We start from the raw sequence: 12,968 nt of genomic DNA, 5'->3' as shown, positions 1-12,968 counted from the left end.
TTTCATTCACACTAGAGAATAAAGGCAAACAGTAGTGATATTCACATTGAAGAACAAAAAAACCAAGGTAATAGTAAGGAAATGATACCAAACAGAACCAGAACTCTCCTCATCCAAAAACAGCCCTGAAAGCTGGAACAAGAGATGACAAAATTAAGACCAAACATATAAAAATTACTTCAGTAATTGTACATTTAAAAAACAAAAATGAGAATGATGGGAAATCTAGCTTGGGCACACATGCCTAACACCTTCCCTCGTCCCCTCCTTCCCCAATTAAATGCCCAAGGATGGTAAAACTCGGGGGCCCAAGGTGGGCTCAAGACATAGGGAAATGTAGAAGGTAGAAGGCCCCAGAAGCCCCTGCTCAGCCTGCCCGGGAGCCCTGAGATCACGTGGAGAAATTCCAGACAGTGCCGGGCAATCCCTTCCGTGAAGACCAAATTCCTTCCAGCTTGCACCTCACACAGATTTTGGAGACACTAAACAAAGTTTTGTTAAAAAACAACAACAATCCTGTGACATATTATTTGGGAAAGCAGGAACAGAGTGTGTAGTCACCTCAGCCAGAAGTTCTCACATTAGCATCAGATAGAGAAGCTCGTTTGTAAGGTTAAAATCAAATGCAAAATTGCAGGTGAACATGAGCAAGTATGTTTTTTCCCAGACCCCACAACCGTGACCAACTCTGCCATAGCACAGCCCTAGCATCACGAATCTATAATTTATGTTCAGATTCTCTAGATACCAGGCAGGCATGGGTTTTGTGGGGTCTGAAGCTCATATGATTTTTAACTCTCTTTAAGAAGAAAAAATATTATAAAATTTAGAATGAGAAATTACAGAAAAATTCAAATTTGACAAATACCACAGTCAAAATATCCATAAAAATAGTATAATCATTTTATTAATAACTGCCTGACTTCTGTATCTTTCCTACTTTTTTTGGCTACTTACTCTCCGATCTGTTTTTGTAACATTTTTGGATAAAGTAAAATAGAAAGCTAATTCACAACCTGTGCTCTCACGTGACTGACCAACATTTGTTTTTCATTTGTTGATAACTTAAAAATATTTCTTCTATCTTCACAACTGGTTATCAGTAATGTCATGTAATTTTTAGGATTGTTGTTATATTTGGGCAAACTCTATCATGTTCTTTTCATATGTGAAATACAATACTTGGAAGAATTTCCCACAGATGGGCCTCATAGGTTCATACAGTTAAAACCTCCTTTCTTCTCTTCTTCCATAATCCTGGTGTAAAATACCAGATAAAACCTGCCATGATTTGAGGTGAGTCGGCACAGTGCGTGGTAGGAGTGTTTCTGGAAGTCCTTCTTACACCCAGAGTGCAAGTGATAACTTAACTGTATGCAGAGGCGATTGCAACCACGAATATTCCACTAACTAAGCCACATGTTCTCCAGTTCACCACCCCCTTAGCCAGGTCCCAAACATGCCCGCAGCCATGCCAACAGCAAATCAGAAACAGTGAAGCAGGGTGGGCGGGAAGTTGGAGTGGAAAGAGACAGTGGTCTTAACTGACTGCAGGCAAAATGCCTTACTTTTACAAGTTTTACAAAAATATTAATATATGACAGCATGAACACATTCCAGAGTTTTGGAAGTTGTGTGTGCAAGAGAGGGACCCTGAAGTTTAAGCTCCATTAGCTTCATGGTGAACCCACTTCTGCCTACATTCCAGTCTTGTCTCTGCCACTTACTAGGCCCTCAGGTAGATTGCTTACTCATCTGGTCACCACATCTGTAAAATGAGGAGAAAACACCTGCCTTATAAAAAGCCCTATTGTGAGGATTAAGTGTGATAGCGCGCTTGAAGGACTGAATCAGGCTAACATGAGCTGCTGTAACAAACAAACTCCAACACTTTAATGTCCAAGAGAGAAGTTTATCCCTCACACATCAGCCCAGTGGCAGAGTGCACGGGTCAGCAGGTGGCATCGCTCCATGGGGCAATTAAGTCCCCAGTCCCCTCCTGTGCCATGACCCCACCATTCCCTACTATCAGAAAAAGCTTGCCAACCCCTGCTCATTAAATTACAGTTAGAGATCCCACTTGTCGAGCATGGACTCCATGCCTGACATAATATCACAACACTGTAAGGTACATATATTGCTCCTACTTTGTAGAGGGGAAAACTGAGGTTTGGGTAGAGCCTGTGACTTGCCCAAGGTTACACAGACAGCGAGTAGATTCTGCGGGGCTCCCGAGTCTCTCCAACAGGCCACACTGCCACTGGAGGGCACCACGTAGCTTCAGCACCATGGTAAGGGTGGGAAGAAGCAGCCTCCCAACTTCAGTGGTACCTTCTGTGTAGAAGGCTCATGTCTCCGTGGCCAGGCAATAATGGAAAGCTCCTTGCTGGGTGGGCGTGGCCTCCCCTGGACAGAGTTGCCTACCTGACCATTAGCAGGCTTGATCATCCTACAAGTTGTTTTATTTAAAGTGAGGTTCCAAACTGTGTCCAGGCAGGAATCTAGTATTCAAGTGTTAAGAGTTTGATTATAAGTTTCTTGATTTAAGCATTTGTGTTGGTTGCAGAAATCTGTATTTTGCAGAAAGTAAAAACAATAAATTTATTTTATAAGCCTGGGTTCCTCCAAAGTCCCTAAAAGGCCCTCATAAAAAGAAGCCACATTGGGTGATCAGAATATGCAGTCACCATGCACAGCTCTTAAAGGATGGCTTCTAGTGCCTGTCCCTAGAGAGAAAGTCTCTGCTGCCCCTTAGCAAGCAGAGAGTAACTGGGGCCCTCAGATTTCTAACACCTTCCCTGCCTAAGGAATCCCACCACTCAAAGATTGGCATCATTGTCTTCTTTCTTCCTCCCTCCAACCTGCTGTTGGAGATTCAGGGTAACCAAAGTCAATTGTGGAGTAAGCAGCTTCTCTTCACCACCAGGCACTGCCTTCACTGTAATCACTTCTGTTTTTATGGGGAGTCATTTAGGGAACAGTAAACCATTAGCTGAGGGCATGTGGGCAGGCCCAAATGCTCTTGAAAAGGTTTGCCCTAGAGTTCACCCCAAACCATCTCTCTGCCTTGGTGGGCTCAGTGAGAACAGCCCAGAAAGGCCTTCAGTGGAGCATGAGTTGGGGAGAAGGTTTTGAGTTCTGGGGTGATGTTTGGGGTACCACCTAAGTGGTGCAGGAGCTGGTCCCTGACAGATGGCATCCCTGTGGTAAACCCACATCTCATCTTATCATCAGTGGCATATTCTTTAGAGACACAAAATCTTTTATCAACAGAAAAATCCAAACTCTAAAATGTTTTAAAGAGGTTTATTCTGAGCCAATATGAGTGACCACAGCCTAAAGATACACAGTCTCAAGATGCCCTGAGAAAGTATGCCTGAGGTGGTCGAATTACAGTTTGGTTTAGGGTTACAGTCAGATTTTAGGGAGACAAGAATTGCAGGTAAAATCATAAATCAATACACAGGAGGTATACAGTGATTTGGCCCAGAAAGGTGAGACATCTCAGAGTGGGGGCTTACAAGTTATAGGTGGGTTTAGGGACTCTATTTGCCACCTGGTTAAAGAGTTAAGCGCTGTCTACAAACTTGGAGTCAGTAGAAAGGAATGCTTAAGTTGAGATAAGGGGGTTTGTGATCTGTCATGTGATGCCACGTCAGAGTGTTGGAAAGAAAGCCACAATATATTTGGGCCAAAAGGACCTGTTTAGTAAGATTGATGGCCTGCAGGCATGACTTAATCCTTGCCTTGCGTGGTGTTCGGTTTTGTTTACAATTTGTTATGTTATTGTCACAAAGAGTCTGTTCTGTCTTACCATCTCCATCTTAACATTAATGCTGGTCAGTCATCATCTCTAAACTCCAAACAGGAGGGGGTATAATGAGACGTGTCTGACCTCTCATCCAGTTATGGCCAGGAACTCAGTTTCTAAGGTTTCTCTGCGGTCCCCTTGGCCAACAGGGGGTCCATTTATTTGGCTGAGAAGCTTAAAATTTTTAGTTTATACTTTCAAGTGTCACATCAGGTTAATTTTCTATGCTGTAGAACAACATAGAGGTAGAGTAAAATAGAGGTAGTCACTGTAAAAGAATGCATAGTAACTAGTGGTGCCAAAATTGATTCTAGGTACCCAGAATCACTAAAATCCCCAGGGAGTTTGTGGCTAGGTGGAGGAATGGAAAGGAGACCTGGCCAGCAAGATTCCTTCCTTAGTGAAGATACTGGAGATCTATCCAGGACCCTTCCCATGGGCAAAGCCCCACTGTTGCTGGCCACAAAAGGGAAGACTTGTCCTTATTTTCTTCCTCTGCCCGCCCTCCCCAACACTGAGTTCCCACTGAGCTAGGGCCCTCACAGAGGCTGGGTAGAGACATTCCAGCCCTGTCTCCACTCTGCCCCATCCTTGCAGGACCAGAACAGAGACTGCTGGGGCTGTCCCTCTGTGCTGTGTGATAAACCCACACACTGGCCCATGAGAGAAACAACATATCTCTGCGAGGATGGCCAGGGAAGCAGTGGACAAGAGGTAACTTTCAGCCTAGTGCCTTGCTAGCTAAACACCACATGTGCTCAGAAACGTCTTGCTGGGTTTCAAAATCAGGTTAAAAAAATCGAAATTTAAGACATCTGGGGCTGAAGGCATCTTTATCCCATGCTGCTGTTTAGGGTGAAGGTTTTATAAAGTGAGCCTTCAAAATAGTGTTGTCTACTTCCCTACTGTAATTTATGACTCAAATCTAATTGTACAAAGCTCCCATCCCTCCCACGCCCTCCACTGCTGTTCCACTCCTTTGCATCTCTGGCTCTTTGTCACTGTTTGTTCATAAAAATGACACCCGAGGTAATGAAAGAATGTTCCTGCTGTTTTCCTTGTGGGCAGACCAGTGAAGTATAAAGGGCTCTGGACAAGTGTCAGAAACCTGAATTCTGAGCCTTGTGACCTTGAGAAATTCACTTAACCTCTTGGGGATTCAATTAACTTGTGTTAACAAAGAGTGGATCATCTCTAAAAAAATCACTTGCGTCCTCACAAATGAAGGAGGAGAATAAGAAATGTCTTCAAACAATAATGATGGGTAAAACTGAAACCAATTAACGTGGAAGAATTGAATGAAGCACTCGGGCACCAAGGATGAGGAAGGAGGAAATATTTGCCCACTGAGGCATCCCAGGAGCCTCAGTGTGAATTATATATTGACGGTCTCCAAAGGCAAGTTCACACTACCATCCACCACCAGTACAAGCAAATCAATTTAGGAATGCACAGAGCTACAAGGTAAGCTTAATTTTGATAGAGAACAAGAAGTTAGGTGCTACATGCCCTCCACCCTGGAGAATGAAACAGATCCTGCTGGGAATGAATCTGTTACCTTTTCTGAGGCGGGCATTAAAGAGTCTTGCTCCTAAGATACTACAGCTGTGCCTTGTTTCCTGATGAGGCTATACATGGAAAGCCAATTAGTTTGGATTGATTTCTCCAGGGCTGTGTCGTGCATGGCTTCTTCTTGCCTCAGTTACTTTTCCAAGAGACTGAGATGAGGCTGTCAGGTCTCTGTAGACCTTCTCTGTAGGTCTACAGAGAAGAATAGTGCCAACCCCTGTGCCCATGGACCACTGGAACAGCAAGACACCAGCTGTTCTCATGGATAAATGGTGGACTGCAGAGACTTATGTTAAGTTTACGTGATGATTGTTACACTTGAAGATATCAAAGAATTTTGCATACTGAAAATAGCATAGAGATGTTAGTCATTACTGGGGCCATCCAATTAAACCCCTCACTTTACAGATGAAGAAGCTGAAAGCCAGGGTGGGGACTGATGTGCCTGAAGGCACCAGCAGGAGAGTGGCAGAGCCACACCTGGGAGTTGGGGATCAGGGGAGTGGTCAGACCATCAGACTAAGCTCTTGGTCTGTGTAAGTTACAAAATGCCAATGAGAGGACAATTCATCTTCTTATCAGCTTAAACATTTTGACTTAGAAGAATTTTAAAATGCCTTGTTTATGATCCCGAGTATGTTTTGGAAGCTACAGTTGACCTCTAGGAATCAAAACAAGTTAGAAAAGCAAAGCCCTGATTGGCCAGAAGTCATATGGAATGAGGAGTTTGGTCCAATCAAAGTTTATAAGAATATCTTATGATTAAAGGCTACCATTATTGAGTACCTCTTTCAAGCCAGCAACCAGAGCAGGCATTTATCATGCAGGTAATCTTCACACAAACCCTCCGACAGTGAGCACTCCTATCTCACAAGCCAAGCCACCTCCCCACGGCCACCCTGAGAGTCAGTGCAGATCTGGGTCTCACACCCAGGCTCACCAGACCATAGCCTCCTCCCCACAGCCTCACCCTTTCCCCCAGCTCTCCACTGGGGGGACAACACCCTGACATGACTTGGGGGCGCTGTCAACCAATGGCCTCTTCCCCGACTCAAAGGAGGGACATGTGACCTGAGCCAAGCCATCAGCTCTCTGTCCCAACTGTGGGGCAAAACCCCACACAGAGGAAGCCAGTTAGGGCCAAGTCATTGCGAGGGCAGTTTCCTCCAGACGCCACCCCGAGTTTCTACTCCCAGCCCCTGGAGCTGTGCTGTGGGCTTTGTCCCTCCAGGGCTGTTCTACTGTCCTTGAGTGCCTTCCTTCCAATGCATACGGACGCCTACCCTGTTGCCTTTTTGTGTTATTTAAATTGGTTTCTTTACTTATAAGCAAAGAATCCAAACTGTACATCATATTGTCACAGAGGAATCCTTTGTTTTGTTTTTAAATGTCAACCTTTGTAACTTTCCAAAATCTTTAGCATGCACATCTCTGCCTTATTACGTAGAATCCTGTGAATACATCAACATACATTATTTAATGAGAGAGTCTGGGGTGCCTCAGAGTGAATGTAGAAGGTGCAGTTAATTGGGCTGAATTCTCTCTGAGCCCAAGACACAGAGTGGGAGATATTTGGGGGAGGGTGCACCTGATTCTCTTTTCCTTTTCTGCTAAATCCCCAACATGAAACTTTGTGCTTTGCCTCATATTTGAAATGTAGCCAGGGTTTGTTTTAATCACGTCAGGTGTGGTAAGACATGCAGGCATGGAAGTAACAACCGTGAAGAAAGAAGGTTGTAGTCTCACAGATCCTAGAAACGGGAGGCCGTGCACACGGTGCAGCGCCACCAAGGGAGCCCCAGGTGTCCAGGAGGCAGCGGGGAGAGGAGACATAGGGCACAGCCTTCGTTGTGGTTTCCGTGGAACCGGCAAGGCAGGGCGGTGCAGGGCATCACTTGGCGAGGGGGCCGAGTGTGCTGGCTCAGGTCTCTCTTCCTCTTCTTGTAAAGCCACAGTCCCACTCCCACGATAACCCATTAATCCCTTAATTCATGAATGGATTAACCCATTCATGAGGGCAGAGTCCTCATGACCCAGTCACCTCTGAGAGTCCCCACCTCTGAATACTGCCACATTGGGGATTAATCTTTAACAGGAGTTTTCGAGGGGACAAATATTCAAGTCATACAGAGACCTTGGCAAAATTGCTTGCTATGGTCAGCTTCACACAGTAAAATACAAGTTCCACAAGGGCTTCTCCTGCCTGGCTGGATCCCTAGAACATTTGGAAGTGCCGGGCACATACTAAGTCCTTTCTGAAGGCCTATCATGTTGGTTGGTGAATAAACAAGTGACTGAATCTTCTCTACTCCTCAAGGTCAGCTCTTCTCCATGGGGACGACTCTAGTCTCAAACCCTCTCCCAAGCGAAGTCCCCTCATCTCCAACTGCCTGTCTGCATTTTTCTCTGCTATCTTTCCACACCTAACATGCTTGCAACAGAAATCTTTCTCTCCAAACCAGCATCCCCACCCAACCTTCCTATTTCTACCAGCAGCACCGTCATTCATCCAACACCTGCCACACAAACCCTCAGTGTGGGGCTGTTCATTTGATCTTAGCATATGGTGTCTTGGATCACTGGTAACTTTTTCATGTGTTTTAGTCTTAGCTCCCCAGCCCGCTTGTAAACTACTTCTGAACAGGGCTCCTGGCTCACGCTGTCTCATATTCCCCACGGCGGTTCGGCTTCCTGCTTCCCACACCCAGGCCTCAAAGAGAGTAGGAACTCAGAGGGTATTGGTTGATTTTGAAGAAAGACAAGATGAAATAAATGAACATCAAAAGAGGAATCAAACTATGCACATTAGGGAATGACATTTCCTTAGGGTATTTTTAAAGCATTTTCCCCTCAATGAAATTGGATATTTTGAATAGCACAAAGTCACATAGTAGATATGAAATACATTAGCTCACCTTAGGACTGACTTGTTACTAATACATAGAAGAAAGGAAATTAGAGAACCTATTAAATTCCAGTAATGAAAGTAGGTTATCTGGAAATCGATCTTCACTTTCATATTTAAATCACCTCATGTCAGCAACAACTGCTCGGATTGGGTAATGACGAACGGCTCACAAAATAACTTGTGTTTGTGTTTTAAATCCACCCAAAGTTATCATTTTGGTCTGATTCAAATAGGTTTAAATACATCTGCTTTGGATTTTACGAAAAGTCCAATGTGACCCTTGACCCTAAAGTCCAGATTCAGCCCTGCCCCACACTCTCCCCCCAGCCCTGTCCCTTCCCCTGAAATCTGGAAATCCTCTGACACATCCTGCTTCTTGGATTCGATTCCAGACCTACGGCTCCTAATCTCTCAGGAATGAGTATGTTTACGATGCTCCTTTGGTGACTCTGATGAGGGAGCAGCTTTGGGAACCCCTGATCTTTAATCATGAAGAGGCTAAATGGCCTCAGAGCCATGAAGTGACCAAAGAGGCGTTTCGGGCCTCAGCCCAGCAGTATGGCATCGTTTTGGACCACGGCACTCTCCAAGCATGTGCACACACCCCCCTCCCTCCCCATGGCTTGCACACAGTGTGTTCTCACAGCCTCGTCTGCTCCGCCAACCTGGGTGCACCCTCCCCACCTCGCCTGTCCACCCAGTCAGACTGCCCTCGGGGGCTTTGTGGGTATGGTACTCCGCGCCCAATCATGTGCGGCATTCTCTGTTTTCTCCTCTCAGAGGGAGGGACAACTAGTCTTCTAGATGAAGGAGGAGGAACCTGGGATTAACTGTTTCCTATGCCACTTTCCCTCGTCCTTATTCTAGTCCCCTTCCCTTAACCTCCCCTTACAGAGACACCCCGAGTGGCTATTCCAGAGCCTTTGGGGAATTCCGTAAAGCGAGCTGGCCTCAGCCTTTCCACGGTGGGTGCAGGATTCAGACTAGTTTTTTCACTCTCAAAAAGTCTATATGCTTCACTGTTTCCAAATTTTTATGGCTATTGTCACCTCTCCTGTTTTCCCTGACCTTGGGGGCTTATGGTTTTTTAAGAAAAAAAAACCCTTTTCTGTAGCTTTAGCATGGTTTCAAGAGGGAATAAAAGTAGATTCATGTTAAAAATCCAAGTTTATCCAGAAGCTTAATCTAAGAGCATTAATTGGAGAGATGCGTATTACTCATTTTTTCTCTGAACTCCTGTTAGGTGCTCAAGAATTCTCAGTAATAATATAAGGTTTGTTTATGGAGCAAATGAGTAAACAAATGAGTAAACAAGTCATGATGGCTCAGAGGCTGCCTTGTGCTGCGGATCCTGGGGTTCCCAAGAGGCCCCCACGAGGCTGAGAGCACAGGGACCATGGTGTTTCTCTTCTGTGTCGTTATTCATGCCTCCTCTGGGCAACATGTCACTATGTGTTGGTTGAATGAACATGAGAGTCTTTACCGTGGTGTTGTATTTACTGAAAGATCTGTCAAATGGCCTAAATATCTCTGCAACATTCACTTGAACAAAAACATGGTTTGCGCCTTAACATGAGAAAAGCAAATATTTTCCAGAGTACACACCTCTCTCTTGCCCTGGGTCAGGGCAAGTACCGGCTAAGGCCTCGGGGACAGTCAGTAGTGGTTGTCAGGATGCTCAACTTGCTTCCCACCCCCAACCCCTTTCCTTGGTTTGCCAGTGTCTGGATGTACCTTATGAAAACCACTTCTTGACTGTTACATCTCCAGACAGTCCCTGTGAGCATGCAAAGATGTCACCTCCTCTGGGATGACCCATTAAGAAATGTGCCCACCAACATAGCAACACAGCTGTTCTTGGACCAATTCTCTCAATACCTCCGGAAACGTGTCTCGGACTAGATTAAGTTCTCAAAATGTGGTTCCTAGACCAGCAGCATCAGCATCACCTGGGAACTGTTAGAAACACAAATTGTCAGGCCCCTACTCCACATCTATTAAATCAAAACCTCTGAGTCCAGCAGGCTATTTTAACAAGGTGATTCAGACGTACACGTTAGTGTGAGAACCACTGGACTAGAGCATTAGAGTCTGCAAGGCAAGGACCACATTTTATATTTCTCTGTGTCCTTCAGTGCCTAGAACTATTGGTGTTCATACATTTGCACAATTAAATTATATAAGTGAATTTAATATATTAAATGTTAATCAAATAGAACCCTGAGAGAGTGAGTCATAAAACCCAGGTAACTATTGATATAAGCAAAGCAGGGAAGTGAAAATTGAGGCCCACTGGCCAGACAGAGGATACTGAGAGGTATTTGGGGGGCAAATAGACAGGGAGAGGAGGATGGCAACACCCAGAACAAATTCAGCCTGTTAACAGTTTTGCCTAACGTGCCTTAGAACACCTGTATGATTTTGGTTTGATCTTATCAATGAAGTATGGCACAAATGAAGAGAAGAGGGAAAAAAATTATACACCACACATTTCCTATTTCCTCCCTGCTGCTTTAGGAAGAAAGGAAACATACCCATTTGTGCTATGACAAGTACACGAAGACAAAGCAGCCATGCACTTACCTGGGCTCCCCTGACAACTGCTATCTGTGGAGCCAGTCCCACGTCTCGCCAGGTTGCAAGTTGGTTATGGCGGCCTCTGGACGCAGCCTTTTATACCATCCACGCCCAGAGGCTGATGAGCACGCGGGGCCATCACCACCTGTCTTTAATGTCCTTCAGCTGTCGGGAGAGGCACTTATTTTTGATGGCCCTGGGCAGGCAGCAGATTGAGCCAGAGAAGGACAAAGCAAAGGTTCTAAAAAGGATTCAGGCTTGCAAAGGACATAATGAAATATCAGCACTGATTTCTCACGGGCTGTAGTAATCAGAGAAGCATTTACAACTCAGCTCCTCCACAGTCTGTTTCAATCCCCACTTAGCAGACACGGCATCTGAAAGCTGGGAGCACACACCCATTGCTCCTCACTGTCCCCAGAAAGTGTGCAAAGAAAGAGGAATTAGTTCAAAGCTAATACTAGCAATAATTATAGTAATAGCTAAAACTCAGGTGAGCACCAAGCACAGGTGTTTTACATACTCTTCCTCATTTCACTTTCACAATAACACAAGACTGTCATCAGTTGAGGACCCTTCCCAGGGTCACAGGAGTAAAAAGTGGAAAAAAATACTCTGGATTTAATGATGGAATCACAGGAATCATTTCCTGAGCACATACTATTTGGGGAAGAACATAGGGTGGTAGTTAAAGAGCCTGGGCTCAAATTCTGGCTCTGCCTTGGGAATCACGGTACACATCTCCATTGTGAGGGTTACAGGAGTAAAATAAAGCAGATGAGAAGGTCTCAATAAACAGCAGCTACTGTCATGTGCACTGAGATCTTGAATTCACTGTCTTCATTGTGACAATAACTCCATGCGGTAGGTAATTTGTTATCCCCATTTTTCTGATAAGGAAACTGAGGTTTAGCAGGGAGCAGGCTAACTATCTCATCATGACCACGCAGCTGGCAGGAGTCCTTGGACCCAAGCCCAAGCTCCAAACCTCCCACATAAAGAACCTTACACAAATTCAAATGCAAACAGAGATGCTTTCAGAAAGTTCATTGTTGTGTTAGTTCAGGTCCTTTGAGAAGCAGATACCAAGACAGGATAGATGTGTAAGAGATTTTTGGAGAAAATGGAGGGTCGGGGGAGCTGGAGGAGGCTGGGAGAGCTGCGGGATCAGGTGCAGGTCTGGCTCGTGTGCAGGAGGCTGGGAGAAGAGGAAGCTGGGAAGGATGGAGGCCAGGAGGGGGGAGGCTGGGAGGGGATGAGGCCAGGAGGGGTGGAGGCTGGGAAGGACCTTAGACAGCAGAGTCATTTTAAGACGCTGGCAAAGCCAAGAGAAAGTCTTCAATACCAAGTCTCCTACCAGAGGATCCTTGTGTCTCCCAGGAATGGGCCTTCCTTAGAATTCCTGCCAAGCTCAGACACTGAGCAGGAGCAGCGTGTGGGGGGCTAAGGTTGAGGGTGTCCATGGTCATAGACAATTATCTGCTTGGTATAATCTGAAAGCCCCCTCTAACACTAGTCACCCCCACTGGCCTTCCCTGTTGCACGAAGGCACCATTATTCACGTGCATCACGTCTATACTAAGGGCCCAGGACTTTAGGGAGAAAGTACATAGTCCATATTGGCTTATTAGATCATGATTAGTATCTGCTGCCACCCCTGTAAACAGTCCAACTGGGACAAAGGTGGGTCAGGATTGATAGTGGGAAGAGGGAAGAAGGTGTAAGTGTGGGGCCCCTGGACAGGGAAGACCAAGACATGCCCATACTACATATCTCCATTGTTCCTCCTCAAGGGGGACTTATTTATATGACTGCCTTCCCATGGGGTTACAATCTTCTCCCAAACCCCAACCCCCATTCCATTGTGTATTGTCTGATGAACTGCTGGCAGCAGAAAGAGTGCAACCAATGCATACAGACACTAGGAAACTAAGAACTTCCATTTCCGCCCATGACAGAGTAACTAGAACCAGATTTATTTTCCCACCATAAACTACTAGAAAAATGAACAGAATATATAACACAACTGTTTCCTGACATTGGACAACTGATAGCATAAGATCATAATCCCCGAGAGAAGTAACAAGGTGAGCCTCACCATCA

Source organism: Eulemur rufifrons, chromosome 28 (assembly GCF_041146395.1).
Source record: "Eulemur rufifrons isolate Redbay chromosome 28, OSU_ERuf_1, whole genome shotgun sequence".
In the NCBI taxonomy this organism is placed as follows: domain Eukaryota; kingdom Metazoa; phylum Chordata; class Mammalia; order Primates; family Lemuridae; genus Eulemur; species Eulemur rufifrons.
Note: the sequence above shows the minus strand (reverse complement) of the source record.